Source organism: Dendrobates tinctorius, unplaced genomic scaffold (assembly GCF_039654945.1).
Source record: "Dendrobates tinctorius isolate UK_male_01 unplaced genomic scaffold, ASM3965494v1 ptg000044l, whole genome shotgun sequence".
NCBI lineage: Eukaryota > Metazoa > Chordata > Amphibia > Anura > Dendrobatidae > Dendrobates > Dendrobates tinctorius.
The window spans coordinates 27518454-27537855 of record NW_027361712.1 but is presented as its reverse complement, the minus strand read 5'-3'; the positions used below and the strand labels follow the sequence as shown (position 1 = coordinate 27537855).

The 19402-nt window shown below is 44.8% G+C and overlaps 1 long non-coding RNA gene across 1 annotated transcript in view; it reads right to left on the bottom strand.

The window, feature by feature from the left end:
* Window positions 1–2433: 2433 nt before the first annotated feature.
* Window positions 2434–19402, bottom strand: part of LOC141089245 (uncharacterized) — a 135555-nt gene continuing 118586 nt past the window's right edge. Inside the window, exons 3-4 of the long non-coding RNA XR_012232223.1 lie at window positions 2806–2965; window positions 2434–2683 (exon numbers count right to left, since the gene is read on the bottom strand). This is a non-coding gene — a long non-coding RNA (uncharacterized lncRNA). The remainder of the gene's footprint in view (window positions 2684–2805; window positions 2966–19402) is intronic.

Here is a 19402-nt window from a genome sequence, read left to right as displayed (position 1 = left end):
TCAGAAAACCCCACCCCTCCTAGTTATCTCCTGACTCTACAGGCTCTGTGAAACCTGATATCACAGTGACTCAGCAGACCTTCTAGTGAGCAGCTATCAACACTTTGGCTTCTCAGGCACATTGCGCCTGATTTCAACACAAATTGAAAGGTTAGTATTTTCTTTTTTTATTCATCACGATTGTGTATTTAGCTTGTTCTATGAAGGATTAATGCTAAGTTAGTGTACATAAGTACTGTTTTCTTAGACAAAAGGAGGGTGGCTTCTAAGGCACATTGCACCCTAACACATACTCTTTCTCTCTTGCTTCAGATTTTCTGCTGCAATGGCCAGAAAACAGTATGATTCATCTAAACCCCTTCATTTAGAAGAAATGAAGATTTTTTTGTTAGAAGATGATGAGGAAGAACCAGCAGTAACTGAGGATTTAGAGGAATCTAGTGACATTTCATCTGAAGATGAGGTAGCAGAATGTAACACTGATTCTGGAACAGAGCAGGATGGTGATGACACTGATACAGAGGAAACAGACACAGATCTAGCTTATTATTTGGGCAAAGATAAAAATACAAAGGACGTCCCAAGGACGTTCCAGAACAAACACCGACTCTACCACCTTCTAAAAGACGCAGTTGTACTACCTGCTCATTTGTATCTGGTTTCAGAAGGCTTTCTAAATATGACTGCAAAATATGTAAAGAATCAATCTGCCTTTCCCATGCAACTTTCGTCTGCCAGCCTTGCTTTTCTAAGTGTACCTGTGCTGCTTCTGCTGCAATTGAAACCACTGAAGATGAGTAGAAAATAATTAAGTAACATCTAAGTGCAATATCCTTTAAGTTTTTTTCCATAATTTTATATTTAAGCAATAGTTAAGTAAAGATAACTGGAGTCTATTTGGCGGTACTACCGAAAAGTGGTACTTTTAGTTTTAATAAGTTTATGGTTAATAAATGTTTTTTTTGCATCTGATTTGGTGTAATCTCTTTTAATACATTCCTATGAAGGTCACTGACTACTTCTACAGTCCTGAAATTGAAATATGTAGCTACTATAGGTGGTTTTCTGACCTGTGCTTGTCAGGCACATTGCGCATGAACTGAGGAGAATCTATATTGCGCCTGACGGAGGGTTAAACTCATTGATGGTGATGTGTGTCAGGGCTCTTTATATCACTGAAAGCAATTGCAGATACCTGTGCAAATTAGTTTGGCAGGTGTGTCCAAATAAAGTCAAGACTACTTAAGAAGGCTGTTCCACATTATTAAGCAGCCTACATTTTTTGCCAAAATGGGAAAGAAAAAGGATGTGTCTGCTGCTGAGAAGGAATAAATTGTGGAGTATTTAGGTTAAGGCATGACTACAATCAACATTGCCAAGACACTTCATCGTGATCATCGCTCAAGAAGTATGTAACTGATTCCCAGCACACACGTGTGCGTGCTGAAAAGGAAAAATTGAGGACTCTTTCCAACAGGCAATTGCGTCAGGTTAAAAGAGCAGCTGCAAAAATGCCTTGTCATAGCAGCAGACAAGTATTTGAAGCTGCTGGTGCCTCCAACGTCCCCCAAACAACAAGACGCAGGGTCCTTCAGAGGTTTGCAGCTGTGCGTAAGCCATCCTGTTGACCAACTCTATCCACTGCACACAAGCAGAAACGGCTCCAGTGGGCCAAACGATACATGAAGACTGACTTCCAAACTGTTTTGTTCACCGATGAGTGCCGTGCAATGCTCAATGGTCTAGATGGATGGAGTGGAGGATGGCTGGTTGTTGGACACCCCATGAAAACACGGCTAAGGCGCCAACAAGGAGGAGGTGGAGTAATGTTTTGGGCTGGAATCATGGGGAGAGAGATTGTCGGCCCCTTTAGGATCCCTGAAGGGGTAAAGATGAACTCCATAATCTATGTGGAGTTTCTAAAACAGCACTTCCTGCCATGGTTCAAGTGGAAGAACCGTGCTTTCCGCAGCAAGATCATTTTCATGCATGATAATGCACCGTCTCATGCTGCAAATAACGCATCTGCATCTCTGGCTGCTATGGGAGGACAAGCTTATGGTGTGGCCACCATCTTCCCCTGACCTCAACCCCATTGAGAACCTCCGGAGCATCATCAAAAGGAGTGTCTATGATGGCGGGAGGCAGTTGACATCTAAGCAACAGCTCTGGGAGGGTATTCTGTCCACATGCAAAACAATTGAAGCACAAACCATCCAAAAACTGACAAATTCAATGGACGAGAGAGTTCAGAAGCTTCTTTCGAACAAGGGGTCCTATGTGCAAATGTAACATCACCTAGAATAAAGTTTTGACTTGAAAACTGTTTGATTTCATTTTGTAATAAGCTGATAATGCTTATAATTTCACAATTGACCATTTTTTTGCTCAAAATAAAAATAAAAAGGTTAAAAACTCAGCTGTGCATAATAATTTGGAACATGCATTTTGAGTGTTTATTATTTTAAAAAATATACTGTTTTCATAAGCAGTTTGTTCAAAAACATTGCAATTATACTAGAATAGTAGATGACTGGAAAATAACAATGACTGCGATTCATATAGGTAATTTAGAGAAAATAGGAGGAAATATTTTTTGCATAATAATTTGGAACACAGTGTATTTTATAATTTGGTGCGTTACACCGCTCCAGGGACAGGTTGCAAGATGCTGCTCCAGGTGCTGTGGAAGCAAAAGTAAAAAATTAGTATCATGCATTTACAAGAAGGATCATCTGTGGAAGATAAAATCACCGATTATGATCAATGAAAACCAAAAAAAACAAAAAAGGAAATTATACTTACGCTCTGGTGGCAAGGACCGGTCGTAGGAATTCCAAAGCGCGATGATATCGCTACTTGGTTCTGCTCCTTGCCGATGAGCCACTGCGAACCTGTCCCTCAGCACGAATATCAGTGTTGAAGCGGTCCTTCATCGAGTGCCAACGAGTGTGGACTTTGTTCACTGTTGAAAAAATAATAAAATAAACATTATACAATGCACAGCTGGCAACATCTTGTATAATCACGCACACCTGATTTACCTTGTCAAACAGTCAATGCGGCATCCAAAAATAATTCAATACACAATGCATTGACTGTTGAACCTGAGGACACGTGTGTTCACTGCAAGAATATATCTTGCAGTAAACACACAAGTATCATCAGGTGCAAGAGATAAAGCATGAACAATACAACATTACAATTCACATTGCATTGACTGTTGAACCTGAGGACACTTGTGTGTTCACTGCAAGAATATATCTTGCAGTAAACACGCAAGTATCATCAGGTGCAAAAGATAAAGCATGAACAATACAGCATTAAAAATCACAATGCCTTGACTGTTGAACCTGAGGACACTTGTGTGTTCACTGCAAGAATATATCTTGCAGTAAACACACAAGTATCATCAGGTGCAAGAGATAAAGCATGAACAATACAGCATTAAAAATCACAATGCCTTGACTGTTGAACCTGAGGACATTTGTGTGTTCACTGCAAGACTATATCTTGCAGTAAACACACAAGTATAATCAGGTGCAAGAAATAAAGCTTGAACAATACAACCTTACAATTCACAATGCATTGACTGTTGAACCTGAGGAAACTTGTGTGTTTACTGCAAGAATATATCTTGCAGTAAACACACAAGTATCATCAGGTTCAAGAGATAAAGCATGAACAATGAAACATTACAATTCACAATGCATTTAATGTTGATCCTGAGGACACTGTTATGGTCCATGATAGAATCTATCTATCAGGAAACAAAACAGTATCCTAAGGACAAAGACTCAATGCGGCATCACAGAACAGGGAAATACTTACTAATAGTGTTGCGCATTGCGAAACTGCAAATATCGGGTAATGGCCGATATTCGTGGTATCGGAATTCCGATACTGAGTTCCGGTACTTTTTGCATATTGAATACCGGAATCCGAAGTTCCCATAATGCTATGAGCCAGTTTGATTTTATTCAGCCAATGAGGAATCCTAAGAAGTGTGGGCACATCCTGTTAGGTATGTAGGAAAGTTAACTAATGGCATGGCTGTGATTGGCTGCTGAAATGATGTCATGATGCACTATAAAAGCCGCCGCCGCTATTTTGGGTTCACTCTGCTGTGAATTCAGTTAGGGACAGGACGCTGCTGTTTTGACTCTGAGGGACAGTTTGAGATAGCGATTTGCTATATTGTGCTTTACCCAGGCTGCTTTAGCAACCGCTGTGTGAAGCTTTCTTTTGCCTTGCAGCGCTGTTCACAGCTGTCTGCAAGGTCTGTCTGTGTGTGAGTGCAGCTCACGCTGTAGTGTGTTCTGCAGCCACCTCTGGTTGTAGTCCGCTCAGCGTGCGTCACTGCCTCATACATAGCCCTTTTTTTGTTTTACTGCTGCTCATTTTTTTCTGATTTCTCCTATTAGTGTGCTTCCATCCGTATCCATCTACATTGGTTGCAAACACAATATAGGAGTAGATAGCGGAGCCTTTCTGCAGCCTTTCAGTGCTAGTGCACAGTTCTCTGCACTGTTCACGGCTGTCTGTGAGGTCTCTGTGTGTGAGTGGAGCTCACGCTGTAGTGTGTTCTGCAGCCACCTCTGGTTGTAGTCTGCTCAGCATGCATCACTGCCTCATACATTGTCCTTTTTTGCTGTAGTGCTGCTTATTTTTCCTGAATTTCTCCTATTAGTGTGCTTCCATCCGTATCCAGCTAGATTGGTTGTAAACACTATATAGGAGTAGATAGAGGAGCCTTTCAGCTGGCTTGTGCCCTGCAGCCCCAGCCAGATTAGTATTAGCTAGTGTTGAGCGATACCATCTGATATCGTGAAATATCGGATGGATTGGATCGGACCGATACCCAAAAAGTATCGGGTATCGCCGATTCCGATACCGGAAGCCCCATTCAAGTCAATGGGACTGAAATATCGGAATTAAAAAAAACCCTTTCTTTCCTTGTAGGTTAATTCTACATGAAGAAAAACAACTAAGAATAATGTAGACTGTATTGGGGGAGGTGGAGGAGACATTAAAGGCATAGAGGTTTAGCCCAATCAAAAGGAATAGCAGGAATAATTTTTTTTTAAAGACGTTCGGAGTTACAAAGATATTGACTATGTTAACATTTTTTATATTTTGTCAGATATGTATGTTTCCCTACTTCCATGCTCTTCACCTTTTTTACTTCTCCCACACTTTCTCCTTCATGATCCTCAGCAGCAGCAGCATCTTTTTCATCAACTTCTTCTTCACCTTATTCATCTTCTTCTTCACCTTCTTTCTATTATTCTTTTTTTGTACATTCTTCATATTCTTCTTATTCAACGATTCTTCTTCTTCATATTCTACTTTTTCATCTTCTTCCTATTCTTCTTCATCATATTCTTATTTGTGACAGGCATTCCTGTAGTTGTTATCTATAAAAGTTTGAAGATTACACCTTCCGTTCTGCCTGTCACAAAAGATTTACAACAGGATTTGTCCGCGTTCAGTTTGGCCTGCAGCAGCAGGCATTTTCAAGGGGCACCATGAGGAGGAACGGACTCACCCCCATACACTGCTTAGTCTTCTTCTGCTTATAATTTAGATAATATCTTTTGCTATGACTTTTAGTATCATGCTTAATGTTCTTCTGCTTTTTGTTCTTCTGCTTCTTGGTCTTCTGTCTCTTGTTGTTCTGCATCTTGGTGGTTGTCTTCATGTTCTTTGTCCTCTTGGTCATCTTCTTCAGGGTCATCTTTTTGGTCTTCTTCGGTGTGATCTTCAGGGTTGTCGTCTTCAGGGTCGTCGTCAGGGAGATCCAGAGTGAGAACCAAAAACCATTTCCACAAGCTTGAACTTGGAAAATTAGCAGAAGGTACAATAAGGGTGAGGAACTGCCGAGAACCAGATGACGGTACTGGAACCCAGATGGGTAGAAGAAGGAACAAGAGCAAATGGAACTAGCGAGGACCAGCTGACGGTGCTGGAACCCGGAGGGGCAGCAGAAGGAACAAGAGCCAATGGCACAAACGTGGACCAGCTGACGGTGCTGGAACACGGTTACTAAGCAGGAGGTACCTGTGCTAGAAAACACTACCAAGGACCAGCATACGTTGCTGGAACTCGGATACCGAGAAGGAGGCACCTAAGCCAAAGGCACTGCCGAGAACCAGCTGACGGTGCTGGATCCCGGATGGGTAGCAGAAGCTGCAAGAGCAAATGAAACTAGCGAGGACCAGCTGACGGTGCTGGAACCCGGAGGGGCAGCAGAAAGAACAAGAGCCAATGGCACAACCATGTACCAGCTGACGGTGCTGGAACACGGTTACTAAGCAGGAGGTACCAGTGCTAGAAAGCACTACCAAGGACCAGCAGACATTGCTGGAACTCAGATACCGAGAAGGAGGCACCTAAGCCAAAGGCACTGCCGAGAGCCAGCTGACGGTGCTGGAACCCGGATGGGTAGCAGAAGGTACCCATGAAAAACAAAGTTGCAAGGCTGCGAGCCGGCCGCAGTTACCGAAACCCACAGTACTACAGGGGGTGCTTGTCCTATTGACACAACGGAACCAGCCTTTATTAACAGAACCCGCAGCCCACATAGGAAGCACCTAAACTGCAGGCATCATAGACTCGACTAACCCGACCGCAACACGACAGGACAACGTATTGGTGGCAAAGTGACTTTGACACAACCCAGAAACAGCAGACGTGCTGGAACCAGGCTGGGCAGGAGGGAGTACCCGTGCCAAAGACACTGCCGAGAACCAGCTGACGGTGCTGGAACCCGGATGGGTAGCAGAAGCTACAAGAGTTAATGGAACTACCGAGAACCAGCTGACGGTGCTGGAACCCAGAGTGGCAGCTGAAGGAACAAGAGCCAATGGCACAACCGTGGACCAGCTGACGGTGCTGGAACACAGTTCCTAAGCAGTAGGCACCTGTGCTACAAAGCACTACCAAGGACCAGCAGACATTGCTGGAACTCGGACACCGAGAAGGAGGCACCTAAGCCAAAGGCACTGCCGAGAACCAGCTGACGGTGCTGGAACCCAGATGGGTGGCAGAAGCTGCAAGAGCAAATGGAACTAGCGAGGACCAGCTGACGGTGCTGGAATCCGGAGGGGCAGCAGGAGGAACAAGAGCCAATGGCACAACCGTGTACCAGCTGACAGTGCTGGAACACGGATACTAAGCAGGAGGTACCTGTGCCAGAAAGCACTACCAAGGACCAGCAGACGTTGCTGGAACTCGGATACCGAGAAGGAGGCACCTAAGCCAAAGGCACTGCCGAGAACCAGCTGACGGTGCTAGAAGTTGCAAGGCCGCGAGCCGGCCGCAGTTACCAAAACCCACAGTCCTACAGGGGGTGCTTGTCCTATTGGCACAACAGAACCAGCTTTTATTACCAGAACCCGCAGCCCACATAGGAAGCACCTAAACTGCAGGCACCATAGCATAGACTCGGCTAACCTGACCGCAACTCGACAGGACAACGTATTGGTGGCAAAGTGACGTTGACACTTCTCAGAAACAGCATGCGTGCTGGAACCAGGCTGAGCAGGAGGGAGTACCCGTGCCAAAGACACTTCTGAGCAGTAACTGGCGATGTTGGAGCCCAGGGTCAATCAGGGTGTAGGCTGAGGCCTAATTTCATCAAGTTTAATATCTGTTGTAGACTACTACTGATTTTAAAACGTGCTCCAACTAGGCCTCTGGCTCCACTCTGTCTCTAGTATTTCCCCTGGCCTCCAACACCGCTGGTTGCTACTCAGAAGTGTTGTCTGCACAATCAACACTTGTTCCTGTGTTACTGGGGTTCAGTAACGTCTGCTGATCCCCTGATGTGTGTCCGGCAATGTCTCCTGCTCTGTCCACATCCCGACTACTAGTGATGCGCATCTGTTTTTGTCTCTATGAATCTGAAGAGGCGGGTGGGCCAGTGCCTATTGTCAGCACACCTCAGTAGGCATCTGATGATGAGACACAGGTGCCACTTTCTGGTGCGTACTGTGCTGGCGATACTACCCAGGAGAAGCAGGTGTTTGAAGAGGGTAGTGAAGATGATGAGGTCCTTGACCCATCATGGCGTGAGGAACAGGAAGGTGGTGGGAGCAGCTCTGAGGAAGAGATTCCCTGAATGGCCAAAACAGGAGGGAGAGGGAGGGTGCAGACTTGGTTGCTACTAAACGTCGTCATTAGCAAGGTCCACCTGACCACCGATGCATGGACCAGTAACCATGGACAGGGACGATATCTTTCCCTCACTGCCCATTGGGTAAATTTTGTGGAGCCGGGTACAGATCTTGTGAGTGGCGCTGTACGTGTTCTGCCAACTCCAAGGATTGCAGGAATTCAGTCTGTACACATTGACTCCTCCTCATACTCCAGTTCCTCTGAATCAGCGCTGCAGGAGCCGTAACGGTCTACCTCCACATGGACCCGTGAACGCTTACCTGTTACGACCGATATGAGCACAGCCGTGGCCAAACATCAACAGGCCGTACTGAAATTAATTTCAATGGGGAATCGAAGCCACACAGCGCAGGAGCTCTGGAATGCCATCAAGCAGGAGAGCGACGTGTGGTTTGTGCCAGCGAATCTCCAGCCAGGCTTGGTAGTGTGTGACAATGGCCGAAATCTGGTGGCAGCTCTGGGCCTAGGCAACCTCACTCACATCCCATGTCTGGCACATGTGCTCATCTTGGTCGTGCATAGTTTTTTGAGGGACTATCCGGATCTTGATGCACTGCTGCACAAGGTCCGCATAGAGTGCGCTCACTTGCGGTGTTCCAGCATGGCAAGATCGCGCATTGCAGCTCTGCAGTGCCGATTACGCCTTCCGGAACATCGCATCATATGTGACCTACCCACCAGGTGGAATTCAACGTTACATATGTTGGAGCGGTTGTATGAGCAGCAGGCAGCAGTAATGGAGTACCAGCTGCATCAGGCGCAAACCAGTCGCACTGCACGCCATTCACACTTCACCACCACTGACTGGGCCTCTATGAAGGACATCTGCCACGTTTTGCGTGCCTTCGATGATTCCACATGGATGGCGGGTGCAGATGATGCACTAGTCAGCATGACTGTCCCCTTATCTGCCTGCATCAAAAACACTGCAAGCACTAAGGCTGGTTTCACATTTGCGTTTTTTAGCGCTGGAAAAAAACGCATACCTGCGCATGCGTTTTTTCCCCTATATTTAACATGGGTGCGCATACCTGCGCGCTGGTAAGCGCATGTATGCGATTTTCATGCGCTGCGTTTTTTTGGGGTGTGCGTTGGTATTTTCCAGACGCAGCATGTTGCATTTTTTGGCCCTGCAAAAAAGCGCATGCGCACATATGCGCACGTTTTGCGCTAAAAATGGCCATTATAGCCTATGGATGCGCATATGTGCGCACTGGCATGCTCATGTATGCGTTTTTTTGCATATGCGTTTTTTTTTTTTAACCATGGAATTTAGGGGTTTGGGTTAGAGTTAGGGTTAGTTAAGGGGGTTTAGGGTTAGGGTTATGGTCAGGGTCAGGGTTAGGGTTGGGGTTTGGGTCAGGGTTAGGGTTAAGTATGGTTTGGTTAAGGGTTAGGGTCAGGGTTAGGGTCAGGATTAGGGTTAAGTATGGTTTTGTTAAGGGTTAAGGTCAGGGTTAGGGTTAGGGTTAGGGTTAGGGTCAGGGTTAGGGTTAGGGTTGGGGTCAGGGTTAGGGTTAGGGTCAGGGTTAGGGTTAAGTATGGTTTTGTTAAGGGTTAGGGTCAGGGTTAGGGTCAGGATTAGGGTTAAGTATGGTTTTGTTAAGGGTTAGGGTCAGGGTTAGGGTTAGGGTTAGGGTTAGGGTCAAGGTTAGGGTTAGGGTTAGGGTCAGGGTTAGGGTTAGGGTCAGGGTTAGGGTTAAGTATGGTTTTGTTAAGGATTAGGGTCAGGGTTAGGGTCAGGATTAGGGTTAAGTATGGTTTTGTTAAGGGTTAGGGTCAGGGTTAGGGTTAGGGTTAGGGTTAGGGTCAGGGTTAGGGTCAGGATTAGGGTTAAGTATGGTTTGGTTAAGGGTTAGGGTCAGGGTTAGGGTTAGGGTTAGGGTTAGGGTCAGGGTTAGGGTTAAGTATGGTTTTGTTAAGGGTTAGGGTCAGGGTTAGGGTTAGGGTTAGGGTCAGGGTTAGGGTTAGGGTTAGGGTTAGGGTCAGGGTTAGGGTTAAGGTCAGGGTTAGGGTTAGGGTTAGGGTTAGTTAGGGTTTAGGGTTTGGGTTAGGGTTAAGTATGATTTGGTTAAGGGTTAGGGTCAGGGTTAGGGTTAGGGTTAGGGTCAGGGTTAGGGTTAGGGTTAGGGTCAGGGTTAGGGTTAGTAAAGTCATGGTTTGGGTAGTGTGAGGGGCCACCTAAAAATGTTGGAAAAAACCGCAAACGCGGTAAAAACGCACTAAAAACGCATACAAACGCATAAAAACGCTGCGTTTTTTTCATGCATGCTCATAAAAATGCTTGAAAAAAACGCAGCAGTTGTATGCTTATGTATGCGTTTTTTCAATGCGTTTTTTTGCGGGAAAAACGCGCTGCAAAAAAAAGCAAGTGTGAAACTAGCCTAAGGGAGGAGGTTTTGGAAGAGGTGGAGGATGAGGAGTCACAAATGCCATCTGCTTCTGGACAGTCTGCGCAACGTGGTTCCTCACAAAGGCCTAGGCAGGGGACACTTTGTGAGGAGGATGAGGAGGATTCAATGGAGGAGGAAGACATCTCTCCAGAAGAGGGAGGTACACAATGCTCTAGTAGTCAGTATGTAGAGCGAGGGTGGGGTGATGCAGAGCAGGCAGAGATGACACCTCAAGCAGGGGACAGCGTTTCTTGGCCAGTTGGAAGTCTGCAGCACATGGTTGATTTCATGCTGCAGTGCCTGAGAAACGACCGCCGCATGGTCCACATTCTCAACACGGCTGATTATTGGTTGTACACCCTCCTAGATCCTCGCTACCGGGACAACTTACAAAGCCTCATAACACCGTTGAACCAGGAGCGTAAAATGCGGGAGTACCAAGACACACCGGTGCATTCCATCATGTTCTCCATTCCACCAGAGAGCAGTGCTGCTAGTGCTTTACAAAGCAGCTCTTTGCGTCGAGGCAGTGGAGGAAGCTCTGCACAAAGAGGGAACAGAAGCAAAGCCTCAGCACAAGGCAAGACCAGTAAGGCCCAAATGTGGCAAAGATTTGTGTACCCGCCACAAATGTCTACACCATCAAAGATGGCTCCAGTCAGCAGGAGGCAATGTTTCCGTCAGATGGTGACAGACTACATGTCTTGTCCTCTCAGTGGACTCCCAGACGGCTCTTCCCCCTTCAAGTTTTGGGTCTCTAAGCTGGATACATGGCCAGAGCTTAGCCAGTATGCATTGGAGGTGCTGGCTTGCCCTGCTGCTAGTGTATTATCGGAAAGCATCTTTAGTGCCGCAGGTGGTGTACTAACAGACCGTCGCATGCGACTATCCTCCGAAAACATTGACCGGCTTACTTTTCTGAAAATGAACAAAGCCTGGATCTCGCCGGAATTTGCCAGTCCTCTTCCAGTTTAAATAATTGGTTGGCAACAGTGTCCAGGTCTCCTGTTGTGTTCATGTTTCTACCACCTGAACTGTAATCCCTGGTCTCCAACACCGCCAGTTGCTGCTCAAAAGTGCCGTCTTCACAGAAAAACACTCGCTCATGTGTTATTGGGGTTCAGTAACGCCAGCTGCTCCCCTGCTGTGTGTCCGGCAATGTCTCCTTCTCCCTCCACATTCACACTACATCAGATATTAAACTTGCTCCAATTAGGCTTCAGCCTACACCCTGATTGACCCTAGGCTCCAACACTGCCAGTTGCTGCTCAGAAGTGCCGTCTGCACAGAGAAAAGCACTAGCTCCTGTGTTAGTGGGGTTCAGTAACGCCAGCTGCTCCCCTGCTGTGTGTCCGGCAATGTCTCCTGCTCCCTCCACATTCCCACTACATCAGATATTAAACTTGCTCCAATTAGGCCTCAGCCTACACCCTGATTGACCCTGGGCTCCAACACCGCCAGTTGCTGCTCAGAAATGCCATCTGCACAATCAACACTTGCTCCTGTGTTACTGGGGTTCAGTAACGTCAGCTGATCCCCTGCTGTGTGTCCGGCAATTTCTCCTGCTCTGTCCACATTTCCCATATTAGTAGTAATGGGAATGTGGACAGAGCAGGAGAAATTGCCGGACACACGGCAGGGGATCAGCTGACGTTACTGAACCCCAATAACACAGGAGCAAGTGTTGACTGTGCAGACGGCACTTCTGAGCAGCAACTGGCAGTGTTGGAGCCCAGGGTAAATACTAGAAACAGAGTGGAGCCAGAGGCCTAATTGGAGCAAGTTTAAAATCAGTAGTAGTCTACAACAGATATTAATCTTGATCCAATTAGGTCTCTGGCTCCACTATGTTTGTAGTATTAACCCTGGGCTCCAACACCGCCAGTTGCTGCTCAGAAGTGCCGTCTACACAGTCAACATATGCTCCAGTGTTATTGGGGTTCAGTAATGTCAGCTGATCCCCAGCTGTGTGTCCAGCAATTTCTCCTGCTCTGTCCACACTCACACAACTACAAATTTTAAACTTGCTCCAATTAGGCCTCTGCCTCCATTCTATTTGTACTATTGACCCTGGGCTCCAACACCGCCAGTTGCTGCTCAGAAGTGCCGTCTGCACAGTCAACATATGCTCCAGTGTTATTGGGGTTCAGTAATGTCAGCTGATCCCCAGCTGTGTGTCCGGCAATTTCTCCTGCTCTGTCCATACTCACACAACTACAGATTTTAAACTTGCTCCAATTAGGCCTCTGTCTCCACTGTTTGTAGTATTTAACCTGGGTTTCAGCACCGCCAGCTTGTTCCCGGCAGTGTCTTTGGCATGGGTACTCCCTCCTGCCAAGCCTGGATCCAGCACGCCAGCTGTTTCCAGGTAGTGTCAACGTCACTTTGTCTCCAAAACTTTGTCCTGTCGTGTTGCGGTCGGGTTAGCCGACTCTATGGTGCCTGCAGTTTAGGTGCTTCCTATGTGGGCTGCGGGATCTGGCAATAAAGGCTGGTTCCGCAGTGCCAATAGGACAAGCACCCCCTGTAGGACTGTGGGTTTCGGTAACTGTGGCCGGGTCGCTGCCTTGCAACTTTATTTTTCATGGGTACCTTCTGCTACCCATCCGGGTTCCAGTACTGTCAGCTGGTTCTCGGCAGTGCCTTTGGCTTAGGTGCCTCCTTTTTGGTATCCGAGTTCCAGCAATGTCTGCTGGTCCTTTGCAGTGCTTTCTGGCACAGGTACCTCCTGCTTAGTAACCGGGTTCCAGTACCATCAGCTGGTCCTCGGTAGTGCCATTGGCTCTTGTTCCTTCTGCTACCCATCCGGGTTCCAGTACCGTCAGCTGGTTCTCGGCAGTTCCTCAGCCTTCTTGTACCTTATGCTACATTTCCAAGTTCAAGCTTTTTGAAATGCTTTTTGGTAATCACTCTGGATCTCCCTGATGACGACCCTGAAGACGACGACCCTGAAGACCACCCCGAAGAAGACGACGACCCCGAAGACGATGACCCTGAAGACGACGACCCTGAAGACCACCCCGAAGAAGACGGCCCCAAAGATGACAACCCTGAAGACGACGACCATGAAGACCACCCCAAAGAAGACCAAAATGATGACCCTGAAGAAGATGACCAAGAGGACAAAGAACATGAAGACAACCACCAAGATACAGAACAACAATAGACAGAAGACCAAGAAGCAGAAGAACATAAAGCAGAAGAACATTAAGCATAAGACTAAAAATCAGAGCAAAAGATATTATCTAAATTATAAGCAGAAGAAATCTAAGCAGTGCATGGGGTGAGTCGGTTTCTCCTCGTGGTGCCGCTGGAAACTGCCTGCTGCTGCAGGCCAAACTGAACGCGGACAAATCCTGTTGTAAATCTTTTGTGACAGGCAGAACGGAAGGTGTAATCTTCAAACTTTTGTAGATAACAAGTACAGGAATGCCTGTCACAAATATGATGAAGAAGTAGAATATGAAGAAGAATAATAGTTGAATAAGAAGAATATGAAGAATGTAAAAAAAAGAATAATAGGAAGAAGATGAAGAAGAAGATGAATAAGGTGAAGAAGAAGTTGATGACAAAGATGCTGCTGCTGCTGAGGATCATGAAGGAGAAAGTGTGGGAGAAGTAAAAAAGAAGGTGAAGAGCATGGAAGTAATGAAACATACATATCTGACAAAATATAAGAAAGGTTAACATAGTCAATATCTTTGTAACTCCGAACGTCTTAAAAAAAAATGTATTCCTGCTATTCCATTTGATTGGGCTAAACCTCTATCCCTTTAATGTCTCCTCCACCTCCCCCAATACATTCTACATTATTCTTAGTTGTTTTTCTTCATGTAGAAATAACCTACAAGGAAAGAAAGGGTTTATTTTAATTCCGATATTTCTGTCACATTGACTTGCATTGGTTTCCGGTATCGGAATCGGCGATATCCGATACTTTTTGGGTATCAGTCCGATCCAATCCGATCCAATATTTCCTGATATCGGAAGGTATCGCTCAACACTACTTACTAAATGCCTTTTTTAAAATTGCAGAGGCACTGTCCCAGCCCTCAATCAACGCAGCGGCCACTTCATTCCAGAGCTTCCGGGTCACCACAATGTGCTTGTACTGCTGGTCACAGCTGTCCCACAAAGAGACACGCTCCTAGACAAGGATGATCAGTTGCTCATTGTCAATGTACAGGTCTTCATCCCGTTGTGAAATCTACAAAAGAAATACATTAGAATCGTGGAAATTGTGGAGAATGGCATAGAGAAAAAAAATAAAACATGAAAAACAAGATATAAAATCAGGAATAGAAAACAGAATTTAAAATAAAAGGTAATTTTAAATAATGGATACTTACATTGCGTCTCCTCCCCGCCGGGCCTTGTCTACACTGCTCCATCTGTTCCGGTTCACTTGGCTGGTCCGATGCTGAGGTCTGTAAAAGAACAGAAATAATTACCCATTTGTAGAGGCAGGTATACTTACACAAAGGCAACAAAATACTCACCTCACCCTCTGCTTTTGCCAATTCTTCCCTAGAAGGACTGTATTGGGATCCAGAAGACATAGAATCATAGAATCGTAGAGTTGGAAGGGACCTCCTGGGCCATCTGGTCCAACCCCCTGCTCAAAGCAGGATTCGCTAAATCATCCCAGTCAGATGTCTGTCCAGCCTCTGTTTGAAGACTTCCATTGAAGGAGAACTCACCACTTCTCGTGGCAGCCTGTTCCACTCATTGATCACTCTAACTGTCAAAAAGTTTTTTCTAATATCTAATCTGTGTCTCCTCCCATTCAGTTTCATCCCATTGCTTCTAGTCTTTCCTTGTGCAAATGAGAATAAAGTTTATCCTTCTAGAATGTGACAGCCCTTTAGATATTTGTAGACAGCTATTAAGTCTCCTCTCAGTCTTCTCTTTTGCAAACTAAACATTCCCAAATCCTGCAACCTTTCCTCATAAGACAGGGTTTGCAGACCGGTCACCATTCTGGTCGCTCTTTTCTGAACTTGCTCCAGTTTGTTGATGTCTTTTTTAAAATGTGGTGCCCAAAACTGGACACAATATTCCAGATGAGGTCTGACCAAAGAGGAGTAGAGGGAAATAATGACTTCACGTGATCTAGACTGTATGCTTCTGTTAATACATCCTAGAATTGCATTTGCCTTTTTTGCTGCTGCATCACACTGTTGACTCATATTCAGTCTGTGATCTATTAGTATACCCAAGTCTTTTTCACATGTGCTGTCACTTAGCCCTATTCCTCCCATTCTATATATGCTTTTTTCATTTTTATTGCCCAGATGTAGTACTTTGCATTTCTCCCTGTTAAAAACCATTCTGTTAGTTGCTGCCCACTTCTCCAGTTTATTTAAATCTTTTTGAATCCTCTCTCTCTCTTCTCTAGTATTAGCTATCCCTCCTAGCTTTGTGTCATCAGCAAATTTAATCAGTTTACCCTCAATTCCTTCATCTAAATCGTTGATAAAGATGTTGAACAATACAGGGCCCAGGACAGAGCCCTGTGGTACCCCACTTGAGACATTCTTCCAACTGGATGTGCAGCCATTTACGACCACTCTTTGGGTCCGATCACTAAGCCAGTTATGAATCCACCTAACAGTTGCCTTGTCCATTCCATACTTAGTCATTTTTTCAATAAGGATTGTATGAGAGACTTTGTCAAATGCTTTGCTGAAGTCAAGATATACTATATCTACAGCATTTCCTTGATCCACCCAATCAGTGATACCGTCATAGAAGGAAATTAAGTTAGTCTGACATGACTTATTAGTTACAAACCCATGCTGACTCTGTTTAATCACTTCATTCTTATCCAGGTATTGACATACATGTTGTTTAATAATTTGTTCAAAGATCTTTCCTGGTAAGATCTCCTGCTGGAGAAAAAAAAAAATCATTAGTACATAATATATTTTAAAGGACAGGCTCACATAAATTGATTTTAGAATACTCACATTATAGCTGCTGTGTTCTCCTAAGTAGTGGATTGTCTCTGGCTGGGTGGGTGTTGTCTTGTCTTCTTTTTGTCTTGCAGTCTGTCTGTACAGTAATGATCTGGCACTACAGACCCCTTCTTTTATCTACCCTCTTCCAAAACAATGTTGCTTGTTTTAGGGAGTGTATTAAACAAGTGTCTAGACATTGATTACTCTGAAATCACGCGCGCTCACAAAGCGCTGACTTGCGCACTTCACAGCGCACGTCAGCAACAACATAGACCATAATACTATTTTTTTGTGCATTTCGTGCGCTGACGCGCGGATGCGATTTTTTAACAATGTTGGGCGGAACAAAAAATGCAACATGTAACGTCCGGTCGCACACCTGGAAAATGCGCAGCGCACGCAAACGCTGAGGCCCACGTGCAATCGCTGGACACTGCGTCTGCCATTTTAAAGATAGGGGACAATTGTGTGTGCAACCGATAGCGCACAATGCGCTGCGCGATAAAACGCAAGTGTGAAACCAGCCTTAAACAAAATTTTGGTGGTAAAAATGTAATTATTTTTTTATTCACTGCCCAATGGTATTAAACTCTGTGACCCACCTGTAGTGTCAATATGATCAACTCTGTTCTGCTGTTCTGGCACCTTGGGGGCTCTACCAATGTGACATGGTACACTGAAACCTGTCTAGCAAAATCAAAACTCTAATATGGTGCTTCTTCCTTTCTGAGCTTTGCTCTGTGCCTCAAAAGTAGTTTTCCACCACCAATGGAGTATCGGCATACTCAGGAGAATTGCACATTTTGTGTTGTGTTTTCGCCTGTTACCCTTGTACAAATTTTATAAAATTGGGGCTAGAATAACATTTTTGTTGGAAAAATGTGATTTTTTTTATTTTCACAACTCTACATTATAAACTTCTGTGAAGCACCTAGGGGTTCAAGGTGCTCACCACACATCTATATACATTCCTTGGGGGTCTAGATTCCAAAATGAGGTAATTTGTAAGGGGTTTCCACTGTTTAGACACATGACATGACAGCTGCAAACCATTCCCTCAAAATCTGTGTTCCAAAATGTCACTCCCTCCTTTCCGAGAACTGTTGTGCGCCCAAACAGTAGTTTTTCACCACATATGGGACAGATACATACTCAGGAGAAATTGCACAACAAATTTTGGGGATCATTTTCTCCTGTTACCTTGTGAAAATAAAAAATGTATGATTAAAATAAAACAACTAAACTAGAAGTGGCCGCGCTTAAACGCTGTGTGATGGGTTAATAAAACAAACTGAAAGTGAAACTAAACAGTACTCACTATTGTGAAGACCGGCTGAAGCTAATCGTGTTGTTCTTTGAATCAGGAAAAAAACTGTAGACTCAAGCAAAACCAAGGAGCGTCCTCCCGTTTGCAAAAAGACACAGCTCCCCACAAAGGAGCACGTCCCCCTGAGCGGCAGACAGCCACGGCCGATGGCGCCGCCGGACAGTAGCGTGGTGAGCAAGGGGCGTGGCCGGCGAGGGGCGTGAATAGTGGGTGGTGACGTCACCAGTCCGTACAAGACGGACATGTGCAAGGGCCAATCCTGACGCGTTTCGGGGGAGCCGTCCCCCTTCCTCAAAGGTATGGATCTTGCACTACCGCCCACACTTTAAATACCCCTGCCTCCACCTAAAAAATGACGCAAGCATATCCCTTTATGTGGCAAAACGCCCTCAAAATGAATATTAATAATAAACAACAATAAATAAACTTTATTCAAATAGAGTAATTTAAAACCCAAATGCAAACTGCTTAAAATCAGTTCAATACCGAATTATGCAAACCCCATACCCCCCAAAAAATATATATATAGGTTTATAATTAAAATTCCAGCAATGATTAGTATCTGAATGGGTCACAACGCATATAATTCAATTTCATGATTAAGCCCATTTGGCACCAAACTATCCAGTGTGAAAATCCACCTAGACTCAACCCTCGACATACTCTTAATATAATCCCCACCCCTCGGATTTTTTCGAACCTTTTGAATACCAAAAAAGGTGGACCCCAAACTTGTCCCGCCATGTTTCTCCACAAAATGGCGGGACAGCGGGTGTCCTAAAAATCCCTTAGAAATATTGTCCAGATGTTCTTTTATTCTCTCTTTGAGTTTTCTTTTTGTACGACCAACATAAAACTTATTGCAGGGACATTTTACTATATAAATAACCCCCATAGAATGGCATGTTAAATTGTCCTTGATCTGGAACATCTCAGTTTTTTCCATATTCCAAAAGGACGTCTGCGTGACTCTCTTGTTCTTCACACGCACACAGCATGAACAATTGCCACACGGAGTAAAACCCCCAATAGTGTTGGAATGTTTCCTATTTAATTTGCTATCATTTATCAAACCCTTTTTCTGGGTGGGTGCTAACAAATTGCCAATATTTTGAGCCCTTCTATAAACAAACCTGGGCTTTTCAGATAAAAATTCACCCACCAATTTATCTTTCTTTAAAATAGGCCAATATTTCTGGATGATCTTAGTAAAAAATGACATGACAGCTGCAAACCATTCCCTCAAAATCTGTGTTCCAAAATGTCACTCCCTCCTTTCCGAGAACTGTTGTGCGCCCAAACAGTAGTTTTTCACCACATATGGGACAGATACATACTCAGGAGAAATTGCACAACAAATTTTGGGGATCATTTTCTCCTGTTACCTTGTGAAAATAAAAAATGTATGATTAAAATAAAACAACTAAACTAGAAGTGGCCGCGCTTAAACGCTGTGTGATGGGTTAATAAAACAAACTGAAAGTGAAACTAAACAGTACTTACTATTGTGAAGACCGGCTGAAGCTAATCGTGTTGTTCTTTGA